General features: G+C 44.3%; 1 long non-coding RNA gene across 1 annotated transcript in view; it reads right to left on the bottom strand.

The window, feature by feature from the left end:
- Positions 1-468: 468 nt before the first annotated feature.
- The window catches only part of LOC140730106 (uncharacterized), a 31,709-nt gene continuing 10,536 nt past the window's right edge, over positions 469-21,641 (bottom strand). The window contains exon 3 of the long non-coding RNA XR_012099519.1: positions 469-578. This is a non-coding gene — a long non-coding RNA (uncharacterized lncRNA). The remainder of the gene's footprint in view (positions 579-21,641) is intronic.

Genomic DNA, 21,641 nt, shown 5'->3' on the forward strand with positions numbered 1-21,641 from the left:
CGTGGATGAAATGATGGGCGTTGCACGTGGATGAAATGGTGGACGCTGCACGTGGATGAAATGGTGGGCGTTGCACGTGGATGAAATGGTGGATGTTGCACGTGGATGAAATGGTGGGTGTTGCATGTGGATGAAATGGTGGGCATTGCATGTGGATGAAATGGTGGACGTTGCACGTGGATGCAATGGTGGGCGTTGCACGTGGATGAAATGGTGGGTGTTGCACGTGGATGAAATGGTGGGCATTGCACGTGGATGAAATGGTGGACGTTGCACGTGGATGAAATGATGGGCGTTGCACGTGGATGAAATGGTGGGCGTTGCACGTGGATGAAATGGTGGGCGTTGCACGTGGATGAAATGGTGGGCGTTGCACGTGGACGCAATGCAGCTGTAACACTCACTGAGCTCTGATTCATCAGAGAGGCTCCATTTTATCCGCATTTTATCCGCATTTTATCCACTTCTTATTTTCTGTCTGCTGCAGTCAGACTAAAGGTTGCCTCATCGGTCAGACCTGGATATCGCAAGCAGTGAGGCCTGGCTTGCCAAGGACAGCTGAGGTTAATTGCAGTGCTCTGTAATTACAGTGCAAGAGAGGTTCAGAAGGAACAATTTACTGTTAGTCTCTGAAATGGTGAAGGCATACAGTCCGAAAAAAAATCATTGCCAGTTCTTTCTTAATTGTCTACCGGTGAAAAATGTACCTTGACTTCAAGGGTTAAGCATGGAATGGATCGCATTCTGTAATGGAGTGTCTGAAATTTTCACCAATCCAATTATCCTTCCTCACTCTGCCCTGGCTTCCCTTGGGAATGACAGTTAACAATTATCAAGCTTTTCTAGGCAGAACTGAGACCCACTATCTTCAGAGGAAGAAAGATTCTCTTAATACTGAGTGTCCACGGATTCAAGTGCCCCACTCCTCGTGTAAAATTGTCTCAGCGATTGCTGTGTCCATTATCCCGGTCAATGGATGCTTTACACGTGCATCCAGAGCAAGTCAAGGTGACTTGCCGGCAGCCCTTTTTTTAAGCTTTGATGCCTGGCTGTCCAATATTAAATTGGAATAGATTTCACCTGCAGATAATCGGTAAGAAATGCCCCTCACATTCACAATTACAGGGCCATTGTGTAAGAGAGAAGCCGTATATGAACCCTTTCCTTTCTTAAGTGCATACGTCCTTCAGAAAGATTTAATTGAAAAATGGGCAACTCCAATGTACGTCAAACCAGCATCTAAACACTGAGCAACCAAGTGTAATCCTCAGAGAGTCAATTAGTTGGTTTCAATGATATTGCGACACAAGGGGCGAGCTTCTCTTAAGAAAATCGACACAAACACTAATCTTTATGGCTCAGAGTACGAGACAGTATTTAAGAAATGCAAGTTAGGATAAAATTAATCTCGGGATAATTTTAACAGTTGAGAATTCATCATTCATTTGAAAGCAGTTTACCATAAAGCTTGAGAGGGTCTCCACTTCTTCAAATTATTCCAATCCCACCAATGACATTAGTTTTATTTAACAAATTTTAATGGTTTATAAAAGATTGTTAAATTGATAGAGGCGTCGGGAGTGATTCAATAACATTTGTAATCTGTCTGAAATACTCAGGATTGAAGGGAGGCTGGAACTTAGTGCACTGATAAATATTTTACCAAATAATTCATGGCAGTGCTTCTCTAAAGCTGTTAAAATTTTTAATTTTAGCAAGCCTAATCTGCTTGAATAACAAATACAACGGGATTCATACTGCAGTCAGATTTGCTGAGGTAACACTGGGATGTTGAACACTGATTCAGTGATTAATTCATGCCTATCTCTTCTCAGCACTCAGCCCTGTTCCTACTTTCCCAGACTTTGACCCCACAATAGAACGTAGAACGTTACAGCACAGTACCTGCCCATGATGTTGTGCTGACCCTTTAACCTGCTCTAACATCAGTCTAACCTTTCCCTTCTACATAACCCTCCATTTCTCATTCTACGCCTACCTAAGACTTTCTTAAGTGTCCTAATGTATCTGCCTCCACCTTGTTCCATGCATTCACCACTCACTGTGTAAAAGAATTATCTCTGACATCCCCCCCATACTTTCCTCCAATCACTTTAAATTTTTGTCTCCTCGTTTTAGCCGTTTCTGTTCTGGGATAAAATCTCTGGCTATCCACTTGATCTATGCCTCTTATCACCTCTCATCCTCCTTCACTCCAAAGAGAAAAGTTCTAGTTTGCTCAACCTATCCTCATATGATATGCTTTATAATCCAGGCAGCATCCTGGCAAATCTCCTCTGTACCCTCCCTAAAGCTTCCACATCCTTCCTATAATGAGGCGACCAGAACTGAACACAATACAACCAAGTGTGATCTAACCAGGCTCCGATAGAACTCAAAGAATATCTCACGGCTCTTGAACTCAATCCCCGACTAACGAAGGTGAATATGCCATACACCTTCTGAAAAACCTTATCAATTTGTGTGGCAATCTACCGTTTACCTGCACTGCCAATTCTTTGTAGCTTTTACACTTCGTTCTGCATCCTGTTATTGTTTTACCTTCTTCTACTTCAAAGCTCTGTGCAATGATTTGATCTGTATGAACAGGTTGCAAGACATGATTTTCACTGTATCTCGGTACATGTGACAATAATAAACCAGTTCCAATTCTAGTTCCACTTCCAGTGACTCTTCAGGTTTCAGGTCACCGTTTGTCGATCAATAAACATCCTGATTACTTGGAGGGACGAACAGGACAAACATGGGGGTGGGGGGGAGAGGCAGGTGAAAGAGAAAGGGGAGGTACGGGGGAAGAAAAGGATAGCAGAAGAAAGGAGGCAAGAGGTGTGAAATTACCATTCCATGGTATTTTTAGAGAACTCATGGATAAGGTCCCAAGTTTGGAATTATTCTCGACCCTTTTAATATGTAAATTGTATAATTAATATGTATATTCACCTATGAATGTTGAAGGACTCCTTTGAGGAATTGTAAAGACAGTACAGGAGTTCCATTCTCCTGTCACCAAAGTAGATAAATGTTCCGATATTGTTGTTTACAGGTAACGTCACCTGAAATGCAAAGTAAAGTCTGGTTCCTTGACCTAAACCCAATCAGTCCCAACGTTATGTGTATAGTTTGGTTCAGGTTTTAGAGGGATACAGCAGAGGTGGTGAGGTGGAGATATGTCTCTACCAAAGGAGGGGTAAGGTGCTCCTTCCCTCTGCTAGCCTGCAGGTCACCCTTGGGCAAGGTGTAACATCTGCTTAGCCCCCCGATCAGGGTCACGTGAAGCCACGGGAGCCGGTGGTGGATGGTCGGATGAGCAGCTGGTGCACATCACCAGTCCTGGTTATGGGACCACCGACACCAGGCAGACAATCTCCGAAGAGTATTGATAATGGCTGGGGTCACCCGTTTTGTAAAGACACTGCCCAGAAGAAGGCACTCTTCTGTAGAAAATTTACCAACAACAATCACGGTCAATGATGATGATAATGATGGTGGAGAAGCAAGATCTTGACAAGAGAAACAAGTTTATAGAGAGGGGTGGACACAGTCCAGTCCATCACAGGCGAAGCCCGTCCCTCCACTAGGATATTTACATGGAGTGCTGCCACAAGAAAGCAACCCTCATGGTCGAGTACCCCCACTGTCCACGCCAGGCTCTCTTCTCCATGAGAGGGCATAGTTTTAAGGTGCTTGGAAGTAGGTACAGAGGAGATGTCAGGGGTAAGTTTTTTTACGCAGAGAGTGGTGAGTGCGGGGAATGGGCTGCTGGTGATGGTGGTGGAGGCGGATACAATAGGGTCTTTTAAGAGACTCCTGGATGGCTACATGGAGCTTAGAAAAATAGAGGGCTATGGGTAAAGCCTAGGTAGTTCTAAGGTAGGAACATGTTCGGCACAGCTTTGTGGGCCGAAGGGCCTGTATTGTGCTGTAGGTTTCCTATGTTTCTGTCCTCCATCTCAATAAATAGATAGATAGATAAATAAATAACTAAATAAACACATACATAAACAAACAAACAAGCAAACAAATAAATAAATAAAGCCAAGTTAAGCTTATTTTCTCATTGCCAGCATGAGAGAGGAGGTATGGAAGCCTGAAGACCCATACTCGATGTTTCAGGTACAGCTGCTTCACCTCCGCCATCAGAATTCTGAACGGTCCATGAACCCACGTACACAGCCCCACTCTTCCTCTTATGCAAAACCTGCTTATTCAGTTTGATCTTAACTTACAGTCTTACACTGCTCTGCTGCCACAAGGCAGCACACTTCACAGCGTTTGTCTGTGAAAATAAACCTGATTCTGATTCGGATGTGCACAGGTACAGTGAGAAATGGGCTTGCAGCAGCTTGTAGGTTTAGGCAACACACAGAGCATAAATTACACAAGACAGTGAAGAAAGAAGACTGCCAAAACAAAGTAACGGTGTAAGAAAAACAAAATTAACTCCATGGTTAGCTGGTCTCGTCTTCACATCATGAAAACCAGCATCCCCTCTGTGTCGACACTTCTCACTGCCTCACTAGAGCAGCCAGTACAATCAAAGACCCCACCCACGCTGGACATCTCTCTCTTCTACCCCCACTCCCTTTGTGCACAAGCATGACCCACCAGGCTCTAGTACAGCTTCAACCCTGTTCTAAGACTATTGATAATGTGATAGTATGGACTCTTCAGATTCAGATATATTTATCATACATATGGGGAGGAGATAATCTCCACCAAGGGAGGAGTAAGGTGCTCCTTCCCTCCGCTAGCCTGCAGGTCACCCTTGGTCAAGGTGTAGAACCTGCTTAGCCCCCCACCCCCCAATCAGCATCTCATGAATCCATGGGAGCGTGGGGCGGGTGGCCGTATGAGCAGCTGGTGTACATCATAAGTCCTGCCTATGCAACTAGGCAAAGAATCTCTGAAGAGTATTGATAATGGCTGGGCTCACCCGTCTTGTAAAGGCACTGGCCAGAAGAAGGCAACGGCAAACCACTTCTGGAGAAAATTTGCCAGGAACAATCACGGTCATGTCAAAACCATGGTCGCCTGCGTCGGACAACATGGCACATAATGAAAACGATGAGGGTGATGTGGAAAACGTACAGTGAAATGTTCCGTTTGTGTTAACAACCAACACAAGTGAAATGTCACCACACATTCCAGCACCAACATAGCACGGCCACTATCTTGACATCACAGTGTACCACATGATTGCAAGTCACCTTATTGTCTACCTGCACTGCACTTTCTCCATTACTTTAACACTTTAATGTTGTCCTTTGTCTGCGCTGGTGTGATGGCATGATCTGTATGGATGGCAGCAAAGCAAGGAAATTCCCAGTACCTCAGTACCTGTGACATTTCACTGACATTTGGTAGTGCATGAGGTAGGCGTATGGTTCTGTTGCTGGGGTAGTGTTAGGGTTGTGCAGTACCTGATGTCTGTAGGACAGTAGCAGTTACTGAACCTGGTGGTGTGGGCCTGTGTTTCCTCTCAGACAGGGAGCTGAAACCCCTCCAACATTTGTTAATATTTTCCAACATTTTTCCCCAATATTCGAAAGACGATGGAACTATGTTCCTCAGTTCTTCAGGTGCCAGCCCCAGAATCCAGCAGAGGATGAGACGAAACTTCTTCCAACTGAACACTGAGATGACCAAACACATCTTCTTCAGTTTGTGGATCACTGCTCCTACCTTATGTCCTCTCCTATTTCCTCCCCAGTCCCCTTTGCCCCTTTTCCTCTCTTCCTCCCATGTCCTCTCCCACCCTCTCCCTTCCCTTCCCTCTCCTTTCCCTCCCTCTCTCATCCCCTCTTCCCCCCCACTACCTTCTTCTTTCTGTCCCCCTCTCATTCCCTCTCTCTCTTGCTCTCCCCCTCCCCGCCTTCTCCTTTCCCTCCCTCTCCCATTCACTCCTCCCCTTCCCCTTTCCTTTCCATGACTATAAGACCATAAGCCATAGGAGCAAATTAGGCCATTCAGCCCATCGAGTCTGCACCACTATTCCATCATGATCCTGGATCCAACCCAACCCCATACACCTGCCTTCTTGCCATATCCTTTGATGCCCTGATCAATGAGGAAACGATCAACTTCTGCCTTAAATATACCCACGGACTTGGCCTCCACCAGAGCCTGTGGCAGAGTTTTCCACAGATTCAATACTCTCTGGCTAACAATTTCCTCTTTATCTCTGTTCTAAAAGGTTGCTCCTCAATTTTGAGGCTGTGCCCGCTAGTTCCGGATACCCCTATCTAGTCCTTTCAACATTTGGTAGGTTTCAATGAAATCCCCATGCATTCATCTAAATTCCAGTGAGTACAAGCCCAAAGCTGCCAAATGCTCCTCATATGTTAACTCCTTCATTCCCAGAATCATCCTTGTGAACCTCCTCTGGACTCTCTCCATGACAACACATCTTTTCTGAGACGTGGAGCCAAAAACTGTTGACGATATTCCAAGTGCGGCCTGACTAGTGTCTTATAAAGGCGCAACATTATCTCCTTGTTTTTATATTCTATTCCCCTCAAAATAAATGGCAACATTGCATTTTGCCTTCTTTACCACAGACTCAACTTGTAAGTTAACCTTCTGGGGGTCTTGCACAAGGACTCCTAAGTCCCTCTGCACCTCTGATGTTTGAACCTTCTCTCCATTTAGATAACAGTCCACACTGTTCCGTTTATCGTACATTTCTCAACACTGTATTCCATCTGCCACTTTTTTTGCCCATTCTTCCGGTTTGTCTAAGTCCTGTTTCAATTACATTGCTTCCTCAGCACTACCTACCCCTCCACTTATCTTAGTACCATCCACAAACTTTGCCACAAAGCCATCAATTTCACTGTCCAAATCATTGACAAACAACATGAAAAGCAGCGGTTCCAATACTGACCCCTGAGGAATATCACTAGTCACTGACAGCCAACCAGAAAAGGCCCCTTTATTCCCACTCACTGCCTCCTGCCTGTCAGCCATTCCTCTGTTCATGCCAGTACCTTTCCTGTAATACCATAGGATCTTATCTTGTTAAGTAGCCCCATGTGTGGCACCTTATCAAATGTCTTGTGAAAATACAAGTAAGTGACATCCACTGCCTCTCCTTTGTCCACCCTGCTTGTTACTTCCTGGAAGAACTCTAACAGATTTGTCAGGCAAGATTTCCCTTTACAGAAACCATGCTGACTTTGACTTATTTTATCATTAGTTTCCAAGTACCCCAAAACCTCATCTCAACCACTGAGGTTAGGTTCTGGCCTATATCTTCCTTTCTTTTGTCTTCCTCCATTCTTAAAGAGTGGAGTGACATTTGCAATTTAACAGTCTTCCGGAACCATGCCAGAATCAAGTGATTCTTGAAAGATCATGACGAATGCATCTGTTATCTCTTCAGCAACCTCTCTCAGGACTCTGGGATGTCGTCCTTCTGGCCCAGGTGACTTATCCACCTGAAGATCTTTCAGTTTGCTTAGCACATTTTCCTTTGTAATAGCAATGGCCCTCACTCCTGCTCCCTGACACTCAGAGCTCTGACACTCTGCTAGTGTCTTCCACAGTGAAGACAGATGCAAAGTACCCATTAACTTCATCTGCCATTTCTTTGTCCCCCATTACTGCCTCACCAGCATCATCTTTCAGTGGTCCAATATCAGCTCTCACCTCCCAACTCTGAAAATTCCATCTCCTTCTCTCATTTCCTCTCCCTTTCCCATTCCCTCCCCCTCTTCCTCTCCTTCGCCCCTCCCTATTCCTTCTCCCAACCTCTCCAATTCCCTCCCACTCTCTCTCTCATTCTCTCTCTCTCTCCTCACTTCCTAATGGAGCGTGATGGGCTGTGGAGAAGGGAAGGGTTAAATTGATTTTAAAACAGGTTAAAAGGTTGATACAAAGGGCTTGTGCTGTACTGTTCTAATTTCTATGAATCGCTTAATTCTATGGGAGATGAGAAATATTGGTGATAACTGAAAGGTGGACTTCATCTAACCCACTAGATTAGGGAAAGGTTGAATAGGTTTACTAAAATGTAGAAGACTGAGGGGAGAATTGATAGAGACATACAAAATTATGAGGGGTATAAAACGGGTGAATGTAAGCAGGCTTTTTCCACCGAGGTTGGGTTAGACTAAAACTAGAGGTCATGGATTAAGGGAGAAAAGTGAAATGTTTAAGGGGAACATGGGGGGAACTTCTTCACTCGGAGGGTGGTGAGAGTGTGGAGTGAGCTGCCAGCGCAGGTGGTGGATGTGGGCTCGATTGGAACATTTAAGATAGGTACATGGTTGGGAGAGGTGTGGAAGGCTAGGGTCTGGGCGTAGCTCAATGGGACCCAGGCTGATTAATAGTTCGACACGGACTAGATGGACCAAAGAGGCTGTTCTACGACTCGACGACTAGGATCAGTTATTTCTCATCTGGAGTCTGTACTAGAGGGGCCCCTGATGAAGCGGATTGACTGATCTCAGAGCAGTCAGCGCGTTGTCTGTTACCCTCCCCCAGCGACCCTCAGCTGAACGTTCGTCGCAAGATGTGGAGACGACTAAACCCTTTGGGTTTCCTGGGTGTGCGCTAGAATCACAAACGGCGCTCTGTAGCCTGCGCCCTGCCCGATGATGTGACGGCCTTTGCCCTTTGTGACTCTCGTGCCGAAGGAGTTGGGATATTTTCAGTGTTGCTCAGAGCCCCGCGCAAAATGACCTCGCAAATTGGCACAAATTAGCACTAAATTACACGGCTTGCGCAATATTAACCAGCTTTAGTGTTGATCTCATTCAAAACAGAGCTCGTAATGACATGGTCAGTGTCGAGGATTCTAAGCTTCTGTCACCATCTTTTGAATATTCATACTCCCATCTTTAAATCTTGATCCTCTTTGACATCTGTTCTGAACCTGCGTGTGCTTCTACTTTGCTTCAACTGACAGACTATAAATCACCTCCTGGTTGGAGGCCTGTGTCTACCATCACACAGTCATGGGTCACTGGGCAGTATGGCCCTGGCTAGTGGCCAGTGTGTTAGATGCCTGAACTAGCAACCCAACTGAGGATTGGCAAAAAACTGCTCTCACATATGGCTGGCAGAGTGGGAGGGGTGCGGTGGTGGTGGGGTTGATTTATGGTGGGTCTGGAGCCTCAAACGTTGTCTCATTCCGGTAAAAGGCGCGCCTTAATGAGACGTAATCCATTAGCGCCTGAGTTCACTGGAGGAATGACCCTTACAGGAATGTGTCACGGCGCAAGGAATCTCAGCTGTGATTCGCCAGGCTGGTTTCAGTGAGCAAGACGTGTCGTCTGTGGCAAAGCATAATGTGTATTACAAAGAAAGCAATGATTTTCTGCTTAGTGGGTGCTCAGACATTTATACAGTTAATTCTACCTTTTCAATTGTAATAAGATATAATATTATTTGATAAGCAGTAGATTGACTCAAATTCAACAGTAAATTAAGCTGTAATCACGGTTTAACAGACAAGGAAATGAATCTGCAGACTATAACAAGTGGTTAGGTAACCAGCCCTTGGATAGTTATGGAGTTGTCTCCAGGTTACCCCTGACAACCAGCCCTTGTATGATAATCCGGTGGCAATGAGTGATTTGCAGCCACACCCCTCTCTATTACTAAACTCTGTCCTGGTCCTACAACCCTGTCTCTTCTTTGCCTCCAAATATAATCAGCTTATTACTGACAACCATACTTTCACAGAGACGTAGCATGAAAACAGGCCTTTTGGCCCATCTGATCCATGCCATTAACAGAAGAGTTTCTGCACATGCTGGAAGTCCAGAGCAACACCCACAAAATGCTGGAGAAACTCAGCATCTTAGGCAGCATCTACAGAAATGAATAAACAAGTCCTGATGGAGGCTATCAGCCCAAATCGTCGACCGTTTATTTATTTCCATGGAGGCTGCCTGACCTGCTGACTTCCTCCTGCATTTTGTGTGTGTTGATCTACACCAACCAAGATTCTCATCTGAATTAGTCCCATTTGTCTGCAGTTGTTCCATATTCCACTAAACTTTTCTTATCCATGTACCTATCAAAGTACCTTTTAAATGTTGTTTAGGGTACCTACCTCAATCAGCTCGTTCCTTATATTGATCACTCTATGTGAAAGAGTTGCCCCTCAGAATCCTGTTACATCTCTCCCCTGTCACTCTTAACCAGGGGTTCCCAACCTTTCTTATACTATGGAGCCTTATCATTAACGGAGGGGTTTGGGGACCCCTGCCCTAAGCCTATGCCCTCTGGTTCTTGATTCCTCAACCTGGGAAAAAGACCATGTGCATTCACCAGATTTTATACACATCTGAATGATTGCCCCTGAGTCTCCCATACTCTAACGAACAAAGTCTGTGTTCAATCTCTCTCCATAACATTGTAAATCTGTTCTCATTCAACGGCAACTTTTCAACAGCAATTGTCAAGGTTGGAAGCCTCAGAATTCCTTCTCACCCTCTCTCTTTCCTTGTGTTGGCAAATTTTGTTTGATTAAACTTCATTGAGGTGTTCCACCATGTTACAGGTGCTATCTAAGTGTGGATATTTCACCTGAGAGTGGATAAGAGGAATATTTGGGGGAAATACAGCACTGTGCAAAAGCTTTAGGCATGTATATATGTAGCTAGAGTGCCTAAGACTTCTTCACAGTGCTGTAGTAATTTTACACATTGCACTGTACTGCTGCTGCTGCAAAAAATCAAAATTCATGACATATGTGAGTGATGATAAACCCGATTCTGATATGGGGCTATTGGGGAATGAGAGTGGGAATTGGAGAAGGGAGAGGGGAATTGTAGTTGGGAAAAGGGGAAGGGAGAGAGCAGGGAGTAGGGAGAATCGGAGACCTTAATGAATGATCAATAAACCAATTGTAGGAATCAAATGACCTTGGCTGGTATGTGAGGGCTGGGTGCGTCTGCACCTGTGCCACCCCCTGCCCCTAGCACTCCTTTTCTGCCACACCCCTCCCACGGTGCTCCACCCTCGGCATTCCCAGCATCCTTTGCTCCCACCAGATTTGCAAACTCGCTGTCCGTTCCACATTGACGAATACAGTACTGTGTGCCGATGACTTTTGCACAGTACGGTATTATAAGTAAGTCGGCCTACAGGGAAAGGAAGCAGCACAGAAATTTGACACAAATGATCAGTTTAATGCACTTGGATATTTTTTTGGGTGGGCAAGTTAGATCTATTCATGAAAAATAATCAACACAAAAATTAATGATTGAGAGAGCAGTACTGGAAATAAACAGCTGATTAACGGTCAAGGGAAAGTGGTAAACTTTTGTGTGAGCCGTCATTGGAACTCAGATCCTACAATTCTGTCTAAAACACTAACTGGAGCCTCAGTTTATTGTGTTCCCTGAGCAGTGAAAAGCTTCTTTCATCAGATCTTTCATCTGGGTACAGTCAACTGTCCATTCCCCCCCCTCCCCCCATGTGCAGCGTGACGTCCTGAGTTTGAGTCATAGAGCACGGCAGTATAGAATCAGATCCTTCGGCCCATCTAGTCCGTGCTGAACTGTAATTCTGCCTAGTCCTATGCAACTCTAGACCTTGATACCCTCCCCACCCTGGTAACTTCTCCAAATGTCTCTTAAACATTGCAATCAAACTCGCATCCATCACTTCTGTCGGCAACTCGTTCCACACTCGCACTGCCCTCGAAGTGAAGAAGTTCCCCCTCAGGTTCCCGTTAAATATTTCACCTTTCATCCTTCATTCTCTAGTTCTAGTCTCACCCAACCTCAATGGAAAAAGCCTGCTTGCATTTACCCCATCTATACCCCTCGTAATTTTGTATACCTCTATCAGATCTGCCCCCATTCTCCAACGATCCAGGGAATAAAGTCTTACTCTACTCAAGCTTTTCCTAAATTGAACTTGAAAGTGATGTATAACATGAAATGATTGAATTAGAAGGTGTATATGCAAACTTTAAATCTTTCTCAGCATTCAGCATCTTCAACATGAGGAGATATGGGGATGATAGGTATGAATTTGTGAAGATGTTACTTTTATCTATTTATCTATTTATTAATTAATCAATTTACTTACTACTTATTAACTAATTACTTACTTAGGTACTATTTACTTAGAGATACAGCATGGTGACAGCTCCTTCCGGCCCAACTAGCCCTGCCATCCATCAGACCCATCGGACCAGTTAACCTACTAACCCATACGTCTTTGGACTGTGGGAGGAAACCAGAGCACCTGGAGGAAATTTATGTGATCACAGGGAGAACGTACAAGGTTCTTACTGTCAGCAGCGGAACTGAACCCAGGCTGCTGGCACTGTTATAGTAACCACTACGCCATTATGCTGCTCCTAATCATGTTCGAGGGTTTTGGAAAGGAAGGGGAAGTTGAAAATAGAGTCGGAGCTCGTGAAGTGTGAGCGCGCAGGATTACGGAGAGGGCTGAGTGTTGGGATATTGAGGAGGTGGGAGATACTGGTGGGATGAGGAAGAGGGAGGACCATTCGTAGCATAGATTGATGTGAGTCAATCAACATCACCAAAGCAAATTCACTTTCATTTTTATCCAATTGCTCAAGAGAGATTCCTGCCCAAGGACCGACTAGAGATTACAAACCACAACAATATTTCAGAGTCCCGTGGCTGTGAAAATCACTGTGGAAATGCCCGTCTTCATTGATGACTGACGACTAAGAGAATTCTGGCTCCTCTACTTTTTACATAGTAACTTTGGCAACTGAAAGTGTGTGTGTGTGTGTGTGTGTGTGTGTGTGTGTGTGTGTGTGTGTGTGTGTGTGTGTGTGTGTGTGTGTGTGTGTGTGTGTGTGTGTGTGTGTGTGTGTGTGTGAGTGTGTGTGTGTGTGTTTGCAAATGCATTCATTCATTTATTGATTGATTGATTGAGATACAGCTCTTCGAGCTGCAATGCCCACAATCCCCCAATTTAACCCTTGGCTAATCACGGAACAATTCACAATGACCAATTAACCGACCAACCGGTAGGTCTTTGTACTGTGAGAGGAAGCTGGATCAACTTGGAGGCAATCCACACAGTCAGAGGGAGAACGTACAGACTCCTTCACAGACAGCGCTGGGAATTGAACCTGGGTCGCCTGTACTGTAAAGCGTTGTACTCACCAATATGCTATCGTGCTACCACATAATGGCATATCTGTTAATGAGTGTGTGTATATATACATATAGTATGCATGCATTATACTGAATGTGGTGTATAGACAATAAAAACATTTTTAAGTTTGCGAATACAGAAAAGGATGCAATAATTCTGTGCTAACAACCTAATATCAAACACTAAAGTCTCTAACTGCTGTAAATTAAACTCACAAAAACTTAAATATCAGAATAAAAGTGTTACATTTGGATTAACCATTATTTTCACATTAAACGGGCTTCCCTCAGGCACCTTCTTTAATACGATCCTACGAACGATCGAGAATGAGCTCTCCCTATTAACTCTGATCATTCGTTCTGCCCCGAGAACTGCAAAATGTTTTCAGATGTTGCTGGCTTCTGGGAGACAGAGTGGGGGCCCTTACTTGCAGATAATCCTCTGGGTGAGATTTAGCAGGAGCACATTGGAGTCAGTCAAACAGCGAAAGGCTTGTAGATGACCCTTTCTGTGCATCACTGTGTTGTGTCGCTCTGTAATGAGGCCCTGTGTGGATATTGATATGACAGAACAAAAGGCCAAGGTGCATTAAGGACGCAGATCTGCAAGCTTCAGCCCATTTGTTCTATACACAAAATCCATCATGTTAATGGGTCACCTTCCAGTGGCAGCTCATGATTACCTGCTTATCCGAGGAAAGGCAGGTACAAAGGCAGGAGCTTCAGGGGTGCACGCTGCCTCTGTGCAGCTGGGAGAAATTTATGAAGGGTCAGCAGAATGTACTTGTCTGATATATTGACTGGGTACGCTGGGCTTTATTTTGGCTGCTGTAACGACTCGCGCTCTTTTCCCTGAGCTGTTTTGGGAGGGATTACGGTGCATGCAAAAGCTTAACCCTTTGAGCGCGCAGGGCAGGCTGCAGTTTACCTGGGCGAGGTGCGTGCTAATCAGCAGTGGTGCCGGGGCCAAGGGGGAGCCGCGCTGCAGCTCCGGAAAACTGGGCTTTGACGCCTGAAGCAGCAGTAAGTGCCGAAACTGGAAGGCAGCGCCTGTAAGGTGCTAGAGTGTGCAACCTCGTGGGCGTTCAATGTCTTTATGTGGCCTTTACTGAGCACCAGGAAACAAAAAGAATAAAGATACAGGAATGAGGCAAAAGTGAAGTCACAGCACATCAAAGAACAGCCTTTCTAATCAAAACTTTCTGCTTTAGCTTTCCATTTGAATATCTTTTAAATGCCAAGAATTCAGCCCAAACGCACTCCATGGCCACTTTATTAGGTACACTTCTACACCTGCTCGTTAATGCAAATATCTCATCAGCCAATCAAGTGGCAGCAACTCAATGCATGAAAGCATGCAGACACGGTCAAGAGGTTCAGTTGTAGTTCAGACCAAACATCAGAATGGGGAAGAAATGTGATCTAAGTGACTTTGACCGCGCAATGATTGTTGGTGCCAGATGGGGTGGTTTGAGTATCTCAGAAACTGCTGATCTCCCGGGATTTTCACATACAGCAGACTCGACAGTTTTCAGAGAATGGTGTAAGAATACACACAAAGAACAACATCTAGTGAGCAGCGGTTTTGTGGGCGAAAACACTTTGTTAGTGAGAGAGGTGAGAGGAGAATGGCCAGACTGGTTCGAGCTGATGGGAAGGTGACAGTGATTCAGATAACCAGGTGGTGTGCAGAAGAGCATCTCTGAGTGCACAGCATGTCAACATTTGACATGGATTGCCCAGAGTAACTGAAGACCATGAACATACACTTTATTATGTACAGGAGGTACCCCCTTAAATCTAAGCTCGTGGCTGATTCTCCAAACCAAGTTTTCATGCTATATCATTTGATTTATTGAGTGTATAAGTAAATGTTGTCCTCCACTGCACACATAAAGCACATAATATTGCATTTAGGCATAGGTAGTACTTGGTTATTCGTTATGTGCTGTGTCATATGACGTGGGTGATCATGGACTTGATCATGATTGTCCTTGGCAATTTTTCTACAGAAGTGGTTTGCCATTGCCTTCTTCTGGGCAGTGTCTTTACAAGACGGGTGACCCCAGCCATTATCAATACTCTTCAGAGATTGCCTGCCTGGCGTCAGTGGTCAGATAACCAGGACTTGTGATCTGCACATCCGACCATCCATCACCCGCTCCCGTGGCTTCACGTGACCCTGATCAGGGGACTAAGCAGATGCTACACCTTGCCCAAGGCTGACCTGCAGGGAAAGAGCACCTTACACTTCATTTGTGAGAGACATATCTCCATCCTACCACCCTACCATGTCTATATCCCTCATAACTTTGCATACCTCTATCAAATCTTCCCTCATTCTATAGTAGTCCAGGGAATGAAGTCCTACCTTACTTGACCTGTCCCTATAACTCAGATCCTCAAGTCCTGGCAACATCCTTGTAAATTTTCTCTGCACTCTTTCAATCTTACTGAACTTCTTAAGTGTGGGCCACGCTTCTACCCTTTCAGGTTGTGTTCAGGACATCCAATCCCTCACTGGCTGAAATAGTTATTCCTCCAGCCCTTAAGTCTATAGACATCGAAAAGGGCCCCATTTCCAAGGAAAGTAACTGTTTCTGCTCCACTCTGCCTGGTTAGGTTAGGGTTAATTGGGGTTGTGGTTTTGCTGAGTCAGTGGGGCTCACAGGGCTGGAAGGGCCTACTGTGCACCGTATCACTAAATAAGTAAAAATAAAAGAACAAAACAAGACAACAACAGCAAAACAAGCCTCTTTCTCACCCTCTCACCCCCTTCACACTCAGGCCTCCAGACCCAGGACAGGCTCCAGTCCTTGGTCCTGTTTCTGAAACTTGCTGAAATCAGGCCTCTGTCCTCCATTCTCCGGTGCAACATGTTCAACATGTGCACATATTTAGTGCAGATGGTAGAAGGTGAATTATCTTGAACATCCATGAGCAAATGACTTCTTTCTTATTATTTCAGGCCTTTTCTTCTGAGTTCTTTGAAGTATTTATACAAAAAGTAGTTTTAGCTGGAGTTAAACAAGAGGGAAAGTCCGTACCTTTTGGTGGGGGTGGGGGGGGGGGGGGGCTCCTTCCAGTTTCAGAGTTTCAGCTTTTAAATCTTACCTGTTCAGTTGTAAACTGAAGTACTTGCCTCATTAGAGTTGATAGAAGAACAAGCTGGTTCCTGTTTATAAAGTTTAATTACACCTGCAGTTCTGTGCAAATGCCTTAGCCACATGTATATGTCTAGGGTGCCTAAGATTTTTGCACAGTTCTGTAGACCATAGAACATTACAGCACATTGCAGGCCTTTCGGCCCACCTGAACATACATGTACTTGGACTATAACCCTCCATCCTATTGGCTTATCAAAATTTCACCTGCATCCACCACTTCCACTGGCAACTTGTTCCACACTCTCACCACCCTCTGAGTGAAGAATTCCCCCTCAGATTCTACCTTTCACCCTTAACCTATGACTTCTAGTTCTAGTCTTACCCAACCTGAGGGTAAAACGCCTCGATGTATTTACTCTATCTATACCCCTCATAGTTTTGTATACCTCTATCAAATCTCCTCTCATTCTCCTACACTCCAGGGAATGCTAACCTTGTCAACCTTTCCCTATAATTCAGGTCTTCAAGTCCTGGCAACATCCTTGTAAATTTTCTCTGTTCTTTTTCAATCTTATTGATATCTCTCGTGTAGATAGGTGAGCAAAACTGCACACGATACTCCAAATTAGGCATCATCAGTGTCTTATACAACTTCAACATAACGACCCAACTCCGCTACTCAATGCCCTGATATATGAAGGGTCATGAAGTCAGGAGGCATCACACTTATGGGTAAGGAGCCCCATAATGACCAGATAAGATTGGCAAATTTCTTTTCCTAGAGCAGGGGTTCCCAACCTTTTTTATGCCATGGACCCCTACCATTACCCGAGGGGTCTGTGGACCCCACGTTGGGAATCCCTGCTCCAGAGAATAGTCAATGATCTTTTATTGGGAATGTGCCATTTCATAGTCAGCATTGCTATCATAGAATCATAGAAAAATAGAGAACAGAAACAGGCCCTTTGGCCCATCTAGCCCATGCCAAACCATTTAAACTGCCTAATTCCATTAACCAGCACCCCGACCATGGCCTTCCATACGCCCACTATCCATGTACCTATCCAAACCTTTTATAAATGTTGAAATGGAGCTTGCATGCACCACTCGTACTGGCAGCTTGTTCCAGACTCTCACAACTCTCTGAGTGAAGAAGTTTCCCCTCATGTTCCCATTAAACTTTTCACCTTTCACCCTTAACCCATGACCTTCCATGGAAAAAGCCTGCTTGTTTTTACCCTATGTATATCCTTCGTAATTTTGTATACCTCTATCAAATCTCCCCACAATCTTCTATGTTTCAAGGAATAAAGTCCTAACCTGTTCAATCTTTCCTTATAACTCAGATCTTCCAGTCCTGACAACATCCTTGTAAATTTTCTTTGTATTCTTTCAATCTTATTGGTATCTTTCCTGTAGGTAGGTGACCAAAATGAAGACTGACAAACACTAATGTGAAAAAACAACAAATTGTGTAAATACAAAAATCAAAACCAAATAATAAATAGATAACACTGAGAACGTGAGTTGTAGAGTCCTTGAAAGTGAGCCCATTGGTTGTCGATTCAGTTACTTGTCACTCGTTCATCAAAAAATGCAATCAAAGGGTGCCACGGTAGTGTAGCTGTTAGCGGGAGGCTGTTATAGCTCAGAGCTGGGAGCTCAGTTCTGGAGTCCCCTGTATTGAGTCTCTGTACGCCTTCCTCACGGAATGTCTGGGGTTTCTCCGGGTGCTCCGGTTCCCTCCCACAGCCCAAAGAGATAATTTGGTCATAGTAAATTATCCTGTGATTAGGCTAGGGTTAAATCAAGATTGTCGGGGGTTGCAGGGCAAGCACGGCTAGAAGGGCTGTTGTATCTGTGGTGGTGGCATCCGTCGGTCTCGAGAGACCATGGATCTGCACCTGGAGTTTCCAGGGCGCAGGCCTGGGCAGGGTTGTATGGGAGACCGGCAGTTGCCCAAGCTGCTGGCCTTCCCCTCTCCTCGCCACCGATGTTGTCCAAGGGAAGGGCACTAGGACCCATGCAGCTTGGCACCGGTGACGTCGCAGAGCAATGTGTTGTTAAGTGCCTTGCTCAAGGACACAAACACGCTGCCTCAGCTGAGGCTCGAACCAGTGACCTTCAGGTTACTAGTCTGATGCCTTGCCCGCTAGGCCACGCGCCAACATCTGTAAATAATAAATAAATACATACATACAGTGATATGCATCATTTTGCACCAACGACGGCACAGTTTGACGGTTGTGCTGGGGGCAGCCTGGTTTCACTGGCAGCAAAGAATGCCTACAACTCACTAACCCTCAACTTAAATACAGTGTACCCTCCATCCACCTTCCTGTGTCCATTTATTTTCATGAGACAGCTCATTTTGCTGTTTTACACCTACAGTACTGTGCAAAAGTCTTTGGCATAAATATATAGCTGATCTTTTGCACAGTACCATATGTTCTGGTGAGCAAGAAATTGCATTGCACCCGGTGTGTATAAGGCTGAACTAACAGGTGTCACACCTTGGTGTGGGGTGACCACACCACTCGCCCAGGCACCCAGGAATGTAGAGAGTTCTGACCGCCTCGGGCAAATGGTACAGCTGCCCCCTGTTGTAAAACACAAGGCTGCGAAACCTGGTGAGACGGGAAATTTCTATCATTGCTAATGTCAGCGCTCACTCCAAACACACGCGTAGCCGTGCTTCTCGTCAGTACGCTTCAGAGAGTCTGTGATTGGCAGTGACGTGCTTTCAGCACCCTGAGATTCTGGAAGCTCAAAGTAAATTTATTATCGAAGTACATTCAGTGTATGTCACCACATACAACTGTGAGATTCATTTTCTTGCGGGCATTCACAGTAAGTACACTGGCAATAGAATCAGTGAAAGACGCACACGACGGGGCGGACAGGCAATCAATGTGCAAAAGGCAACACGCTGTGCAAATAGAAAAGGGGGAAAAATGATAAGTAAATGAGCAATAAATATCAAGAACATGAGATGAGTACTTGAAAATGAGTCCATGAGTTGTGGGAACATTTCAACGATGGGGCAAGCGAATTTAGTGAAGTTATCCCCTCCAGTTCAGAAGCCTAATGGTTGAGGGGTAATAACTGTTCCTGAACCTGGTGGTGTGGGGCCTGGGGCTCCTGTACCTTCTTCCTGATGGCAGCAGTGAAAAGAGAGCATGGTTTGGATGGTGAGTGCCCGTGATGGGGTTGCTGTTTTCCTATGCAAATGTGTTATTATTTTCCTCGATCCTTTTCTAACCTGCTATCCAGGCGACGAGAGGGAAAGAAGTCTAAAAAAAAATCTGTTGCTCTTGTGAAGTTCTTGATCTTTGAGCCATTACTGCATTGAAAAAGTGCAGTGCATTTTCTACCCTGTTCTACTCTGTGAAATAATGAATCTGCTTTTATCTGCTCTTTGAGGTAAGTCAGAAAGGATAAAAGATATTTAATGCAAATCAAGATTTGGGTGGAGTGAGGATGATTAATTTACATCTTTGCTGAATCTTTGAAAGTAATTTAGATTTCACATCTGATAATGATTACGTTCCCCCTTAGATGTTAATAGAGGTTGAATCCTTGAAGCCTGCATCTCATATCTCCTTGTTAAGTTCCCATTTTAATCTAAAGCACGCCTTTTGATATTCTTCTCAAAATCTCCTCTTGTTTCAAGAATCCATCTTGATTAATTATTGGGAGTAAGACTGTGTGTAATAATTCTTTTCGGCTACAGTCTGGTTTAATGATAATGTACTTGCAGAGGGCAAACCTTGTTCTTTTCAAAGTTCACTTGAAGGGAAGAGTTAGTATGCTGGATCTTCAGGTTAGTGACAGGAGCTGGAGATCTGACACGCACTTTATCTCCCAGTGATTTACTGCACAATATTCCTCCTAATTGCAAAAGCACATTCCTAAATGTCAACCTGATAACTCAAAGGCGATTTTTTTTTGAAGTTACTGTAAAGGTGGATGCTTTGAGCCCATTCTGGAGGAGGGCTCGAGAGTGTATTATTTTGAATCCAAGCAACATTTTCCACATAAAATAATCAAACAAAATAGTTTATTGCCTTTTGTCAACCATTTCCTGTAAGCCAGATGTTATTGGAACATAGAACATAGAACATACTGCATAGGAACAGGACTTCTGGCTCACAATGTTGTGCCAAACCAATTAAATTAGTAATCATACGGGCAACTAAACTAATCCCCTCTGCCTACACAATGTCCATATTTTTCCATTTTCCTTACATTTAGGTGCCTATCTAAAGATTTCATAAAAATCTCAATTGTATCTATCTCTACCATCACCCCAGGCACCCACCACCCCCAGTGTAAAAAATTGCCCCTCACATCTCCTTTGAACTTACCCCCTCTCACCTTAAGTGCATACCCTCTGGTATCTGACATTTCAGCTCCGGGAAAAAGATATTGTCTGTCTACTGTATCTATGCTTCTCATAATCTTATAAACCTCCATCAGATCTCCTAAAATCAGATTGCTTCTAAAATAGTTTGCTTCCTCATGTGTGACCATGTGTGTCTAGATTCAGTTTATCAAAGGTTGGATGTACTGAGTATTTGTACTGGAGAGAGGCCTGTGGATTCCCACAGCATAATTTTTATTGCTTAACATCAGAAAAATGTACCATCAACCTAACTCTGTAGTCGTATTGCAAATAGTCTTAAGAAACAATAGCTTCAAGCAACTTTTCCAGATGAATGTGTTTTACTTTTTGAAGGAGTTATTTTAAGTGCTTATTTCTTAGGCTGTATATAATGCTTTGTTTTTATATTTCTCGGTTTAATTATAATAAAGCACGCGCTATTTTTAATTAAGGTAAATTCATTGCCTTTTTGATGAAACGATGTTGTGCCAAACTTTCAACTTATTCTCAGATCAATCTAACATTTGCTCCCACATAACCATCGATTTTTCTTTCATCCATGTGCCTGTCTATGAGTCTCTCAAATGTTCCTAATGTATTTGCCTCTATCATCAGCCTGGTTGCATGTTCCATGCACCCACCACTCTCTGTATAAAAAAATCTCATATTTTCCCTAATCCTTCCTCCAATCACCTTAAAATTATGCACTCGCATATTAGCCATTTCTGGGAAAAAGGCACTAGCTATCCAATCTATCTTTAAACACCTTTATCAAGTTACTTCTCATCCACCTTCACTCCAAAGAGAAAAGCCCGAGCTCATTCAACCTATCCTGATAAGGCATGCTCTCTAATCCAGGTAAATCTCTTCTGTACAACACACACAAAATGCTGGTGGAACACAGCAGGCCAGGCAGCATCTATAAGGAGAAGCACTGTCGACGTTTCGGGCCGAGACCCTTCGTCATGCTGCCTGGCCTGCTGTGTTCCACCAGCATTTTGTGTGTGTTGTTTGAATTTCCAGCATCTT

Source organism: Hemitrygon akajei, chromosome 7 (genome assembly GCF_048418815.1).
Source record: "Hemitrygon akajei chromosome 7, sHemAka1.3, whole genome shotgun sequence".
NCBI lineage: Eukaryota > Metazoa > Chordata > Chondrichthyes > Myliobatiformes > Dasyatidae > Hemitrygon > Hemitrygon akajei.